At 46.7% G+C, this 15,948-nt stretch overlaps 1 long non-coding RNA gene across 7 annotated transcripts in view; it reads right to left on the bottom strand.

Annotated features, from left to right (window-relative positions):
• The window catches only part of LOC102999910 (uncharacterized), a 187,364-nt gene that overhangs the window by 166,362 nt on the left and 5,054 nt on the right, over positions 1–15,948 (bottom strand). For 6 of the 7 annotated variants that reach the window (XR_009006617.1, XR_009006614.1, XR_009006611.1 and 3 more), the window contains one exon: positions 14,471–14,548. This is a non-coding gene — a long non-coding RNA (uncharacterized LOC102999910). Of the gene's footprint in view, positions 1–4,801; positions 14,364–14,470; positions 14,549–15,948 lie in introns of those variants that run through there. The other variant, XR_009006615.1, reaches the window with a different exon arrangement.

Below are 15,948 nucleotides of genomic sequence, written 5' to 3'. Positions count from 1 at the left end.
CAGGGGACACGGGTTTGAGCCCTGGTCTGGGAAGATCCCACATGCTGCGGAGCAACTAAACCCGTGCGCCACAACTACTGAGCCTGCGCCCTAGAGCCCGTGAGCCACAACTACTGAAACCCACATGCCTAGAGCTTGTGCTCTGCAACAAGAGAAGCCACCGCAATGAGAAGCCCGTGCACTGCAACGAAGAGTAGCCCCCGCTCGCCGCAACTAGAGAAAGCCCACGCGCAGCAACGAAGACCCAACGCAGCCAAAAATAAATAAATTAATTAATTAAAAAACAAAAAAAGATACATGCACCACAATGTTCACTGCAGCACTATCTACAATAGCCAGGACATGGAAGCAACCTAAATGTCCATGACAGATGAATGGATAAAGAAAATGTGGCATATATATACAATGGAATATTACTCAGCCATAGAAAGGAACGAAATTGGGTCATTTGTAGAGATGTGGGTGGATCTAGAGACTGTCATACAGAGTGAAGTAAGTCAGAAAGAGAGAAACAAATATCGTATATTAATGCACATATGCGGAACCTAGAAAAATAGTACAGATGAACGGGTTTGCAAGGCAGAAATAGAGACACAGATGTAGAGAACAAATGTATGGACAACAAGGGGGGGAAAGCAGGGGTGTGGGTGGTGGTGGTGGGATGAATTGGGAGATTGGGATTGACATATATACACTAATATGTATAAAGTAGATAACTAATAAGAACCTGCTGTATAAAAAGTAAATAAAATTCAAAAATTCAAAAAAAAAGAAAAGAGACATGCACTACAATGTTCATTGCAGCACTATTTACAATCGCCAGGACACGGAAGCAGCCTAAGTGTCCATCGACAGATGAATGGATAAAGAAGATGTGGCACATATATACAATGGAACATTACTCAGCCATAAAAAGGAACAAAACTGAGTTGTTTGTAATGAGGTGGATGGACCTAGAGTCTGTCATACAGAGTGAAGTAAGTCAGAGAGAGAAAAACAAATACCGTATGCTAACGCATATATATGGAATCTAAAAAAAACGGTACTGATGAACTTAGTGGCAGGGCAGGAATAAAGACGCAGATGTAGAGAACAGACTTGAGGACACAGCGGGGTAAGGGGAAGCTGGGATGAAGTGAAAGAGTAGCATTGACATATGTACACTACCAAATGTAAAATGGATGGCTAGTGGGAAGCAGCCGCATAGCACAGGGAGATCAGCTCGGTGCTTTGTGACCACCTAGAGGGGTGGGATAGGGAGGGTGGGAGGGAGGCTCAAGAGGGAGGGGATATGAGGTATATGTATACATATAGCTGATTCACTTTGTTGTACAGCAGAAATTAACACAGCGTTGTGAAGCAATTATACTCCAATAAAGATATTAAACAAAATAAAGGTCACTGTTAAGAGAATGAAAAGACTAATCACAGACTGGGGGGGGGGGTAAAAAATCTCTGCAAATTACATACCTGAAGAAGGACTTGTATCCAAAATAGATAAAGAACTCTCAAAAATCAACAATACAATAATCAAGACAGTGTGGCAGTAGAGGAGGTGTAGACACACAGATCAGTAGAACAGAATAGAGGACATAGAAATAGATCCACACGAAGATGCTCAATTGATTTTTTACCCAAAAAAGTAAAAACTGATAAACTGTACCTCATCAAATCTAGAAAATTTTGCTCTGTAGACCCTGTAGAGGAGATGTAAGGACAAATTATAGACTGGGAGAAAATTCTGCATATTATATATCCCACAAAAGATCTGTATCCAGATTATATAAAGAACTCTCAGAACTCAACATCGAAAAAACAATCCCATTACAACATAGGCAAAAGACATGAAGAGACATTTAACCAAAGAGGATATACAAAGGACAAATAAGCACATGAAAAGATATTCAACATTGTTAGCCATCCAGGAAATGCAAATGAAAACCACAATGAGATATTACTACAAGTCTCAAAGTGGCTAAAATAAAGAATTGTGGCAATACCAAATGCCAGTGAGGATGCCGAGAAAATGGATCACTTACATACACTGATGGTTGAAATACAAAATGGTACGGCCACTCTGGAAAATAGTTTGGCAGTTTCTTTAAAAACTAAAAATGAACTTACCAGATGTCCCAGCAATTGCACTTTGGGGCATTTATCACAGAGAAATCAAAACTTATGTTAGTGCAGAAACCTGTACATGAATGTTCATAGCTACTTTATTCATAATAGCCAAAAACTGTAAACTATTAAAATGTGTGAATGGTTAAATTATGGTACATCTGTACTATGAAATACTATCTAGCACTAAAAAGGAATGAACTATTGATACAGGCAGCAACTTGAATGAACTTCCAGGGAATTATGCTGAGTAAAAAAAAAAATCCAATATCAAAAAGTTGCACACTACAGTATGATTCCATGTATACAACATTCTTGGAAAAATAGAATTATACAGATAGAGAACAAAACAGTGGATTCCAAAGGTAAGGGATGTGAGGTAGGAAGTGCTGGAGGCTATAAAGGGGTGCGTATGAGGTGTGATGATCATGTAGTGATGGTAATGATGTCTCAGTTTTGTACCTTGATTGTGGTGGAAGTTACACAAAGTCACATGTGTGATACAATTGTATAGAAACACACACTTGCATGTGTAACTCATAAAATCTGAATAAGCTCTGTGAACTACACCAATGTCAATTTCCTGGTCTAACATTATATTCTAGTTATGCAAGATGTTCACACTGGGGGAGGCTGAGTGAAGGAACGTCCCTGTAGATTTCTTTGCAACTTCCACTAAATCTATAATTATTTCACAATAAAGTTTATAAATTTAACAATAAGAAAATAAGCACCTTTAGACTCAAGTTTGAGAAGTACTGGGTCCAGCACAGGGAACAGGAAACTATGGTCTTCTGCAGACCAAATATGACCCACTGCTTGCTTTTGTAAGCAAAGTATTATTGGAACACAGCCATGCCCATTCATGGCTGCTGAAAAGAAAAAAAAAGAAAAGGAAAGGAAAGGAAAGGACCACTATTTTGTAAACGGGCAAAAGATCTGAACAGAAAATTCACCAAAGAAGTTATATGGATGGCAAATAAGCACATGGAAAGATGCCCAACATAAGTAATCATCAGAGAAATGCAAATTAAAAACCACAATGAAATACCACTACATACCTCAGAATGGCTAAGAAAAAAAATTAGCAATACCGACTGCTGGAGCAACTGGCATCAGCAGGATGTGGAACAACTGGCACTCTCACACCCTGCTGGTGGGAACGCGAAATGGTATAGCCACTCTGCAAGAGTTTGGCAGGTTCTTATAAAGGTAAACATTCACTTACCATGTAACCCAGCAATCCTGCTCCTGGATAGTTACTCAAGAGAAATGAAAACAAAAAACCTGTATACAAATATGTATAACAACTTAATTCATAAGAGACAAAAACCAGAAACAAACCAAATGCCCCTCAACTGGTGAATGGATAAACAAAATGTGGTACATCTGTACAGTGGACTACTATCCAACAATAAAAACGAGTGACCTGCTGATACACACAACCACATGGATGAATCTCAAAGGCATTTTGCTAAGTGACAGAAGCCAGACCCAAAGGACTACATACCATATGATTCCATTTACTTGACAATCTGGAAAAGGTAAAACCATAGGGATAGATATCAGACCAGTGGCTGCCAGGGTTTAGGAATGAGGGAGGGGTGGAATACAAAGAGGCAGCACCAGGCAATTTGGGGGGGTGATGGAACTTTCTGTACCTTGACTGTGGTGATGGATACACTGCTTTGTGCTTCAGTCTGAAGTCATGAAAAAGTATACCATAGAAGTTTGCTCTATGTAACTAAATAAACCAAAATAAGATCCCCCTGCACACCCACCTAAGTGAGAGCATGTGCTACCAAGGATGGGCAGTAACTGGAGCTCACACACTGCTGGTGGTGGTGTAAACTGTTGCAGCCACTACGGAAAGCCACTTGGCACCATCTGCTAAAATTACACACGTACATCCTACAAATCATCAATTCCACCTCTAGACATACATGCAACAGAAGCATATATTTACCAAAGAAATTAAATACCAGGCTATTCATAGCAGCTTTATCTGGATTAGCAAAAACCTGGACACTACGCCAATATCTGCAAACAGTGGAATAGATAAATCAATCATAGTACAGTCATAAAATGGAATACTGTATGGCAATGAGGATAAAGGAAATGCTGCTCACATGACAACCTGAATGAATCTCAAACAATATTAAGTATGAGAATCCAGACAATAATAAGAGTACATAATGTAGGATTCCATTTATATAATCAAAGATGTTACAAGTCAGAATAGTGGTTACCCTTGGGCAGAAGTAGTGACTTGGAAGGGATCACAAGGGAGTTCTAGCAATGTTCTATTACTTAATATAAATGCTGCTTATTGGTGTGTTAACTTTGTGAATATTCATTAATCTGTTCACTTAATATTTGTGCATTTTCCCTGTTTGCAAAGTATACTATACTTCCATTTAAAAAGTTTTAAAAGCAGAGTATGTATATTTCATTTTCTTTCCTTTTTAAAATTTAGGTTTGCTGATCAAAGATTATTTGATTCCAAAGGCAAGGACCAAGAATCAAACAAGAAAACCTTTGTTCCTGATTGGATAGAAGGATGGAAGCAACTTTTGATTACTTGCTCTATCATGAATGGTGCCAGGGGCTTCACAACAACCAGTAGAGGTGGGAATTTTATTTCCATTTTTAGAGATGGAGAAGACCCAAGGACAAGAAGATGAGTGGTTTCAACTATGATCTGTGATTCAGCATTTCTAGAATGATGATCTTTGGGAACATCAGAGAGAGAAAGGCCTCTAAAGAGCACCTAGTCCAGCCTCTTTATTTCACAAAAGGAGAAAATGTGCTCCAGAAGAGAAAGGGGTCATTCAAGATTATCCATCTACTGAAAGAGAAGGGACTAGAGCTTCAGTCTCCTAAGTGCCATCCAGTGTATGTCCAGTGCATCATGGCCATTGTTTACAGACAAATCATCAAAACCCTTTAAGGAATGGAGGGAAAAAAGCATTAAATTGGGAGTTGAAAGATCTAGATCCTATCCCAGTTTTGCCAAGTAAGTTTGACTTCCCCCTTTGGGTTTTAATTTCCCCACCCGTGAAATAGGAGGTGACAATACAAAATCAACAAGAGATAGCAAGTCTTGGATCCATGACAGAGGTAGATCCAGGTTTTGTGGGACCTGAAGCTTCATAACACTTGATGCCCTCGTTAAGGATAAGAATACAAAATTACCAATACAAAATCAGGAACAAAAGTAAATATTTAAAATGAGAAAAGAAATACAATAGAGTACACATTTGAAAAAGTCGACGAATGCTAGACATATCTCAAAATTCAGGAAAAATGACAATAAACTAAAGCATATTTTTATTAATTAACTGCCTGATAAACCTCTGTAATATATTATTCCCACATTTCTGTTATAGTCGGAGACTCACAGGACTCAGCATATAGTTGTCCTCACAGCTAAGATTTAGTACAGCAATGTAGCAAGGACACAAAGGTGGATCACAAGGGGGAAAGACACAGGCAGAGCCTGGAAGAATCCACGTGCGGACTTCCTTATGCTCTCTCCTTCCCATGTGCAGCCACACAGAGGACACTCTTCCCTCAGCAGAGAAAATGCGGCGACATGTGTGTGACGTTGCTGCCCAGGGCAGCCCAGATTCAGTGCCCACGGCTTTTCTTCGAGGCTGTTCTCATAGGCAGCGTCTGCCTGGCGTGCACCTTCTGGGAGAATTCCAGACTGCCAGAAGGAAAGCAGGGGCCCAGCCTAAAGCACACTGTATGTATAAACAGTCTAAGCACAGTGAGCCATTCTCATCAGTTTTCCATTAACTGGGGACACTCTGAGAGCTATGATGCCAGATGCCAGAAGAAGGCCACCCTTACAAGCAGGTCTTTCTGAGGACAGCAGTCCCAGGCCTGCTACATTAACTTCTGCACACCACTCAATGTCTGGAGTCTTGTTTCGCGTCTGTGCTCACAATCTCAGGAATTCTGAAGAATGCGATTTCACACAACCCCCATCCAAACAGGAGTATAAACATATCTTGTGTTTATAATTGCATACACTGCACACTGAGTATATTCCTGACAGGACAGAACTTGTGTTCGTTGACTTTACATATCTGATTCATGACTGGAAGACTTTCCCACAGACTAGCTTCTAGCTCCATATATTGTGAACCTTGATGCTCCTCCACTGTCAACATACTTCTGGTACCTAGTGCTGTAAAGCACAGTGACATCACAGCGTTCCCTCCAGCCTCACACCTCTTGTCCTGGTACCGTGCGCATTGGCACGGTAAGCAGGAGTATTCCTGGAAGCAATTTCAATACAAGACGGCTAGCAATAGCTTGGAACATGTACAGAATTGGTTGGGAGCCCCTTAAATATGTCTCTCCAAATCCAAACTAAGTGTATCCCAATTTAATGTCCCCTTAGCCAGATTCCCAATATGCCCATGGCCACTGTATTGTCACCCAACATAAGAGCAGGAGTGATGGAGACAGCAGAATGGAAACAGAGATGCCCTGAACCAACTGTGGCTGAAATACCTTTTGTAGATTTACAAACCATACGACTAGCGCATACCACAATGCTAGGGCCCCTTCCAGGCCTGTCAATGCCAGTGACTCTGAAGCTTGATCTTGAACTTCATTAGCTTCGCTGTGCATCTCTGGTCCAGAGAGTTACAGAAGGGGAACCAAACACTGAGAAAAGGCTTGGGACCCAGATAACACGGCAGAAGGGAGGAGGGTACCTAACCAGAAGCAAAGATAAGGCAATCAGGATGAATTCCAGATAACCAGCGTGCAAAAGCACCTGGGAACGAGTGATTAGCATGTGACCTAAGGGATGGAAAGACAGCCTGAACTGGGACACAACACAAGGACCCAAACTACAGAGCTGTCTTTCCTCCACGGCTGAGGCAAGAAATCTAGCATGAGGTTTGGTAGACACTGAGTGGGCAGGACGAGGAAGCAGTTCAGGGGAGGTGGGCTTCTTGAACCACCAGCAGAGAACTGTGCTGGACCAGCACACAATCGAATTGAGCAACGCGGAAACCAACAAAACGGCTGAGAAAGACAACCTTGTGAATAGGTCAAGACTGAATTCCCAGATGGTACAGTCACAGCATCCAGTGTTTCCTGAGCTTGAAAGGGCCTTCTAGGTCCCACGTTCCACCCCCCGCCCTCTGCGGGGACAGGGAGCAGGTCAGTGGTGTAGTTGTCAGAAGGACTGGTTGAGTCCTGCCTCGGTCGCTTACTGTGCCAGCCGAGGTAAATCACTTTCCCTCTCTGATTTTCAGCTGCCTCATCTCTAAAACGAAGAGAATGATAACGCCTTCCCAGGAGCCCAGGGAGAATCCAGCGTGATACTAGGATGAGGAAAAGGATCTGGAGAGGCATTTTCCTGAACTGGAACACAAGGACTGGCAGGCAAGCCTGCTGTGAAGCGCAGAGCTTTGCAGGACCGTTAGCTTCGCCATTACCCCAGTGCAGACAGCAGCACAGGAGCTGTGCCCGCCCACCTCTCTGCAGACAGTTGGGTGGCTCAGAACACGCCGCCTCTCACTGACTCTTCCCTCTCCTGAACGGATAAGCAATTTAAAACTGCGATCTTGGTGCTATTTAGCGGGAAATTGACAGTACTTCTTTGGGATTAATTTGATATGAATAACAGTCATTTTCCAAATAGGATGTATTCTGAGAAGTAGTTTTGCTAAGAAGGGAGAAGGAAGGAGGGAGAAGCATCGAAATGTCTGAAAGAGAGGGAGGAAAGCAAGGGCAGATTTGCTGTGATGGCAGATGACACTTTCACTCCCTTATGTCCCCACCGACCCTGGTCCAAGCCCTACTCTATCCTGGCAGGAAGATGTATATGGGAGGGATTGGCAGCAAAGTAAAGTATACCTTTTTCGAAGTCACACAGGAACAAGTGACAGACTTGATGAAAACTCTGGTACCCTGGGCATTCTGGAGAATCCATCAATGGGACCCTCAAGTGTGAGGACAAATATAGCCGCTGGATTTGGCAGTACTCAACTGCAGTACCAGAGATTAAAATTTAAGGATGGTGCTTTTGGACAGCTGTGGCACACAGCAGGCCCTTAACCTCCCCTCTGATTCGGCCTCCCCTTACATTCAAGAGAGCACCAGCCACAGGTGAGTGAGCGGAGCTGACTCTTTGGGTGCCATCAGGAAGTATACCCTGTGAAATGCATACCCCTGATTCACGCGCAACAGCTCCCCGCCCGCCTCACAACCTGAAGGAAGCTGTGGACCTGCTCACGAACAACACGATTCCAAGTTCCTAAGCCACACTGCATGGGAGCTGGAAGGAGGTGAAGTGGTCAAAGCAGTGAGGCTGAGCCCCTTGCCTTGGAGATGTGTAGCAAAGGGACTTGGCCAAGAACACACGCAGGGCCCAGGGACGGCCCTGCACTCCAGGAGCATAACTCAGGGCAGCAGCCAACAGCCTGGGCACCAGGCTCGGAGTGTCCATCCTGTGTCCCCACCCTGCTTGGTGGCCACACAGAGCCTGGGTTGGCTGCACCTGTGTTTGAATCCCAACTCTCCCCGGGCCAACTGGGAGAGCTCAGCCGAGTCCCTCGGCGTCTGCGCTCTCGGTTTCCTCATCTGCCCGGTGGGTCTAACAGCACCGGTCTTGCCAGGCTGATTCCAGGACTGAAGGAGATGAGATGTGGGTGGCACCTTGGCCCCAACTCCTCTGCCTGGGCTCTTCTTCCTCACCGCCTCTGATCTCCTGTCCTCCCAACCGAAAGCTCGCCTCTCGGGAGTGGACTCCTATATCACTACCTTCCAAACCCTGCCCACTCCTCGGTGCACAGCTCATAGCCCGCCTCCCTCTGGAGCCTTCCTCATCTGCCAGGGAGATTCATCCCGGACTCTCCTGAGGCCTCACAGCACTTCAGATGGTTCTGTGGAGAGGGTCTGGTCCTGCCTGCAATGAGATTACTGACATACCCGCCTTGCTGACCCACCTCGCACATGCTGACCCCTGGGGCAGGGCCGATCTCATCACCTGCTGAGTCCAGAGCAGCACAACAGCGTGTCGTGGTAGCAAGCCTATGAGCGCCGCGTGGCGATAAACAGAACGGTTCATTGCCACCATCTGTCAGCATCTAGTCAGTGTCTCCTCGGGCAGAGGCAGGCTCTGGGGACAGCACCAAGGTGACCTGGGTGGGATCCTTATCCTCAGAGGGATTGCAGTCTAGCTGGGGTAACAGGGCACACACACACACATAAAACAGAAACCGCCCAAGGTAACCTTGCGCAAAAAGAGTACAATAGACAGGGTTCTGGAAGGTTGTAGAGAAGGAACGGTCCTGAAGCCAGCCTCAGAGGCTTCAGGCGGAGGCAGAAAGTGAGGAGGGAGGGCATCTGCCGTGAGTGAGCAGCGTGGAGGGCTGGGGACCGGGAGAGTCAGGCTGCGGGAGTGGACAGCGCGGCCACTACCAAGGATGCAGGAGAGGGCCGCTGTGAGGAAGGCCACATTAGGGTCACAGCCTCGTGAAGTGTACAGAGCGATGGCTGAGCCCGGGCCCACTGAGGGCTCATCGTCACCCCACGAGTTGAGGACTATTTTTATTGTCCTCATTTGACAGACGGGCAAGCTGAGGCCAGAGAGGTGCAGGCACTTGAAAGCCAAGCTTTGGGAGCCAGGGGTTGCCCTGGGCAAAGCTGTGTTTTAGGAAGCCTGGTTATGCTACAGGGGAGGCTGGGGTGACAGGGGGCCGGAGAGGGATTAGAAATCTGTTTCTGTCATGTGAGCAAAGGCCCCAGCTTTAAGAGAGCTCAGGAAACACCAGAACAGGATGTTCTTCCAGAAACTTTTCCTCCTTAAGGATTCTATCTGCGGCTCCTCTAGTCCTCACTGCTACTTTTGTAACGGGGGTAAGGGTGGGAAACCGAGTGGGAGAGGGGTGACGGGGAAAAGAGATTCTTGTGCTTTGTAAAAGGTGTCTGAGGAAGGCTCAGGCACAGACCCTCCAGAGGTAACCGTGGTGAACTGAATGTTCTGGGGAAGAGTCCACAGCCCCAGCCTCACCATGCCTGGCCACAAGTTATGCCTCCCTCCTCAGAGACTCCAGAACCTATGAGCTACACCTTTCTTAAGGCCCCTTGTGCTTTCCACCTGTCTGTGGCTTGTCAGCAAGTTCCCTGTCTTCTCCATCTTTGTAGACCCAATGCCTGGCGCCAAGGAGGTGCTCACACACCAGAGAGTGAGGGGATCAAGGAAGGAAGGAAGGAAGGAAGGAATGAGGGTGACCGATGGCCGCTGACAGAGCTATTGATGGACCAGTCACCAGACGGTCAGCTTCTGGAGGAGGGGAAGTTGGGCACACCCCCTCTTTGTTTCCCACCCGCCTGATGCTAAAGAAGCCCATTGACAAGCCCTTGGAACACACATCTACTAGACTGTTCGCCTCACCAACTGAGCACAAAAAGAACACCTCTGTGTTCGGATCCAGCCTCCCTGGGATTCAGTCTCCCCTCGCTTCCTCAGATGGTGCACATGCCACCTCTGCCCCCATGGGAAAGCTTTCATCCTTCTTAACGAAGGGCTCAGGCAAAGCCACAAAGAACATTCTGGTCTTCTGCCATATTCCACATAGGACATGTGACATTTAAACACACTGGCTACTCTAGCAGTTGAGCTTTTGTCTCCTTGCTAAAGTGGGTTCCCCACCTTAGCCATGACCTTACTGAATTGAAACAAAGACTGACAAGCAAAGCTTTATAGTCTGGTAAAGCAGCTGGTCTACTGGACACACACAGGAGGAGCCCCAGCAAGGAGTGCAGAAGACAGAGCAGTCTACCAACACTGAACCTGGGGCACTCAACTCAGCACTGGATAGAAAGGATGGAGGCCATTTACATGAAAGCTTCTTTCTAGGTGCCACATCATTAAGATTATCAAGAAAGCACATGGATGCCAGACACACCGACAGCTGTCCACAATTCTAAACCTTCACTTAGACCTAGAGCGTGGAGACAGGCCTCGGCCAGGGTCTGAAAGCAGGTCACTTGTTTCTGACAGAAGTTCCCTTAGACAAGTGTCAAAATGAGACTTCCTTATGATCCAGACTGCAACCAAACCAAAGTGCAACTCTTCTTAACAAAGTGCAACAGCTTCTTAACCCAAATTGTGCTCTTTACAAAATATTTTACAGATGCTTCCGTCACTCAAAGTTGGGAAACAAATACATTCTGTCTCCTTCATCCTTCTCCTCCATCCTAGGTCTGTTTCCACATCTGTATAATTGAGAATTCTGCCCTCAACAGAAACCACTCATTCTACACAAATTTTCAATTTGTAATATAATCAGAGTATCAGTAAGTAAAGAACTCAGAATCAAAGGATGTGAAAGATCAAAGGCATTCTGTGATCAGAGCCTTGCTTTACAAAATGCTATCCATGGACCAACCACTTAGGCATAAACTGGCATCTGCTGAGAAGTGCAGAATCTCAGGTCCACGCCAGAACTTCTGAATCAGAAGCCACATTTGGCAAGATCACCGAGGGATTTGAAAGCACACTGAAGTTTGAGATCTAGATCACTGGGTTTCAAACTCGGTTCTGTGGAATGCTTCATGGGCCTCTAAGAGGAGTGGGCCAGGAAGAGATTGGGAAGAAGAAGGGGTATGGGGAGCAGGCCTTACTTCAGCTGAGCAGCCTGCCTCTTATCTCTTTGGGAGGTTGAACCCCCAGCCAGACTAAGATATCCCATGGGCACAAAGGTTGGAGAATCACTATTCTAGACCAATCATCTCATTTTCTACATGGCACAGCTGAGATCTTCCAAAGAGCATAAAGGAATTTTACCAAGACACATCATAGTCCCTTGAACACTGTTAGAGAACTCTGAAATTTACCAAGCCTGGGAATCAAGAAAAATCTTCATAGTCATTGTTGCCGGAATAACCTCTAACCTGCAAAAGTAGAAGCAAAGACAGACCCCGAGCCCCAGTGGAAGAGGACATGACGTCCAAGGCTGTGCCCTGGAAAAGCCCTGTGACATTAGTGGCATTTTGTGCCACCTGGTTTTCAGGAGAGGAGAGAGACACACAGAGATAGTAAGTGCCAAGGCTACACAGGAAAAGAAGAGCTGACATCCAAACCCAGGTCCCCAGGCCCCAAAGCCCAGGCTCTGGATCGCATCATTCACATCGTGAGCACACACTGGCAGCCCCTCTGTGTGCCCCATGCACTGGCCCAGCCTATGAGCTACATGGACACACATCCACTCAAAAAACGGGGCAATCCATCCTCACGGACCCATGGGATACAAACAATGGGCTCCCTTGCCAGTGCCTGGGCTCCCGGCATACACCCTACACACGGAAAATGTAAACTCAGTTGCTATATCTTCATGGTAACAAGCATTAAGAATCTGTTTTAATATACATTGTTATGTATCTGACATCTCTATGCCTTGGGAAAGGTAGAAAGATCAAGAAGGCAGAAATGGTCAGAGGAGGAAAAGGAGAAGAAATACTTTACAATGTACTGACATATTAGTTTCAGCACCTCGTTTTTACATTCACACTTCCCAAGCACTGCATAGAGCTTTCTGCCATGGAAGCTCTTATTACCGACCATCTTTAATTAAAACTGAAGTTGCAAAAAAAACAAACAACCCAATCAAAAAATGGCCAGAAGACCTGAATAGACATTTCTCCAAAGAAATACAGATGGCCAATGGGCACATGAAAAGATGCTCAATGTCGCTAATTATTAGAGAAATACAAATCAAAACTACAATGAGGTATCACCTCACAAAGGTCAGAATGGCCATCATGAAAAAATCTGCAAACAATAAACACTGGAGAGGGTGTGGAGAAAAGGGAACCCTCCTACACTGTTAGTGGGAATGTAAATTGCTGCAGCCACTATGGAGAACAGGAACAGTATGGAGGGTTTCTTAAAAAACTAAAAGTAGAACTACCATATGATCCAGCAATCCCACTCTTGAGTATACATCTGGAAAAGACAAAAACTCTATTTTGAAAAGATACATGCACCCCAATGTTCATTGCAGCACTATTCACAAAAGCCAAGATATGGAAGCAACCTAAATGTCCATCGACAGATGAATGGATAAAGAAGATGTGGTATATATACACAATGGACTACTACTCAGCCATGAGAAAATAATGAAATAATACCATTTGCAGCAACATGGATGGACCTAGAGATTATCATACTAAGTGAAGTAAGTCAGAGAAAGACAAATATTCTAAGATATCACTTAAAAGATGATACAAATGAAATTATTTACAAAACAGAAACAGACTCACAGACATAGAGAACAAACTTACAGTTACCAAAAGGGAAAAGCAGGGGGAGGGATAAATTAGGAGCTTGGGATTAACAGATACACACTACTATGTATAAACTATATAAGCAAAGCCCTACTGTATAGTATAGGGGACTATATTCATTATCTTGTAATAAACTACAATAGAAGAGACTCTGAAAAAGAATAGTTGCTGTACACCAGAAACTAACACATTGTAAATCAACTATACTTCAAAAAAAAGGTGAGGGCTTCCCTGGTGGCGCAGTGGTTGAGAATCTGCCTGCCAATGCAGGGGACCCGGGTTCGAGCCCTGGTCTGGGAAGATCCCACATGCCGCGGAGCGACTAAGCCCATGAGCCACAATTGCTGAGCCTGCGTGTCTGGAGCCTGTGCTCTGCAATGGGAGGGGCCGCGATAGTGAGAGGCCCACACACCGCGATGAAGAGTGGCCCCCACTTGCCGCAACTAGAGAAAGCCCTCGCACAGAAACGAAGACCCAACACAGCCATAAATAAAAATAAAATAAAATAAAATAAAAAAATTAAAAAAAAAAATTAAAAAAAAAAAGGTGAAGTTGGAAGAGCTGGCCAGCAGATGGCACAATGAGCAAGCAGCACATTGCTAGCGTCAAACCCTAGTGTCATTTCAGCCACAAAGCTGGCCCCTTTCCCAAAGCCTCCTCAAAGTATCATCTGGGAACATTCTAGTTGGGCGATGCAACACACCAAGGTCACCCTCCCACATCGTCTTGTCTTCACCGCCCGCCCTCCTCCTTCAAGTGCAGTAGGTCCAGAGGCAGTAAGCAGGGGGCCCACACGGCTACTTCCTCCTGGCACTGGAGGCTGCCACAGTTCAGGCCATCGGTGAGCTGCTCTGGGCAAACCCGCACCACGTCTTCTTTCTCTGGGTCATCAGCAGCAGCCACTCCGCTCAGCCTGGGCAACTCTGGGTGCCACATGGGACAAATCAACCTTCTGGTGCAGACCAGGAGAATCTGGACCCAATGCCTGCACCCCCACCCAAGCAATAACCCTCAGAACATAAAGACCTACCGTCATCTCTCTAATCTTCTTTCTGAAGTCAGGAACAAGAATTGGAAAGCTCATCACAAGCCGGGAGAAGGAAGCGGCCTGCAGAGAAAGGCGCACGTGTACAGATCGGCAAGGACAGGCACCCGCACACGGAGCGACACCTTACTCACCCGTGTGCCCCTCTTCTCTAACTGCTGCCTGGCCTGGGAGGCACACAAAGGTTTGTCAGATCACTGACGAACCAAATGAGTGAATCGATGAATTCTTCTCAGGGAGAGAAACAATGGTTTGCCTTTAAAACTGCAAGTGAGGGCATCGATCTACTGTACCCAGGGCACAGGCCTGACTCCTTAGGGTGGCCTCTGAGTCGAACCCAGTCTAGTTTCCCAGCCTCCTCTCCCATGAACTGGTTCCACAAGCACCTGGTCTCAGTCCCCTGAATGTGTCTGGCCCTTCCAGGGGTCCCGTCCCCCATCTCCCAGCTAAGGAGACCCTTCTCACTTCAAGACCCAGCCCAGACGGCCCTCCTCTCTGAAGCCCTCCACAGCCCCTTGCTCTGAGTCAGGGGTTCCCCGCTCTTCACGTTCCCCTCCTTCTGCCTCGTTTCAGACTCTGTGCTTTACAGGTCTGCCTGGAAGACGCCCCTCCCCCACCAGCCCTGAGTAACACAAGGGGGAGTGGACACCCGTGTCCCTGCACAGTCGAGGACCCTCTCACAGGACGGACGTCTGCGGACTTAAGTGGGCTTTGCCTTATGATGTCTGGCATCCAGATCTGCCCTCTCCCATCAAGCTGCGCTGACACCGATGCTGCTAACAGATGGCCAGTTAGCCAACGCCCTGGAAGCACGTCCCCTGCCCAACCCAGCGGTTGTCTGATGCACAAGAAGCCAAAGCACCTCCCACCAGGCCGGCCGCAGGGCAGAGCAAGGTGCTGCCCGGGCCAAGGCAGCTGGCGCCCTGTGTGCGCACGCAGCCACCCCTCGGGCACCAATTCTGGGTGCTGGTTCTCCCGGTCAGTCGATGTGGATCGCAAGGCCTCAGGCACTGCGAGGGCCTGACCACTGGGGCCCACTGCGGGGACCTCTAATGCCCGTCCGTGCTCTGCAGCTCCCCGACGGGCTGGCAGAAACTGTCGGGTCGACATCGCAGGTTGGAGGGACACCCTGCCCAACCCTGCTTGCTCCCTGTCCCCTTAGTGGGTGTGAGTCCCCAGCCAGCCTTTGGCACTAACTCTCTCCCGGGATCAGCTTCCCGAGGGACGCAACCCGAGCCGGCCGGCCCTGGAGTGGTCCAAGGAGCTGGTGATGACGTGGGGTCTTGGTACGGGATTGTCATCACCCGCCCCACTGGCAATGAGGACCCCATCCCGGGGATGGGTGGTGTGCGGACAGCCCCGGGCACAAGGCCACAGCCCAGCTGCTAGAACTTTCATGCCAGAACTTTCGCTGGGCTGGCAGGGGGAGAGGAATTTCCTGGCAGGTGAGAAGATCCAGGCGT

This window comes from Balaenoptera acutorostrata, chromosome X (genome assembly GCF_949987535.1).
Source record: "Balaenoptera acutorostrata chromosome X, mBalAcu1.1, whole genome shotgun sequence".
Taxonomy (NCBI): domain Eukaryota; kingdom Metazoa; phylum Chordata; class Mammalia; order Artiodactyla; family Balaenopteridae; genus Balaenoptera; species Balaenoptera acutorostrata.
This window is presented reverse-complemented; position numbering and strand designations above follow the sequence as displayed.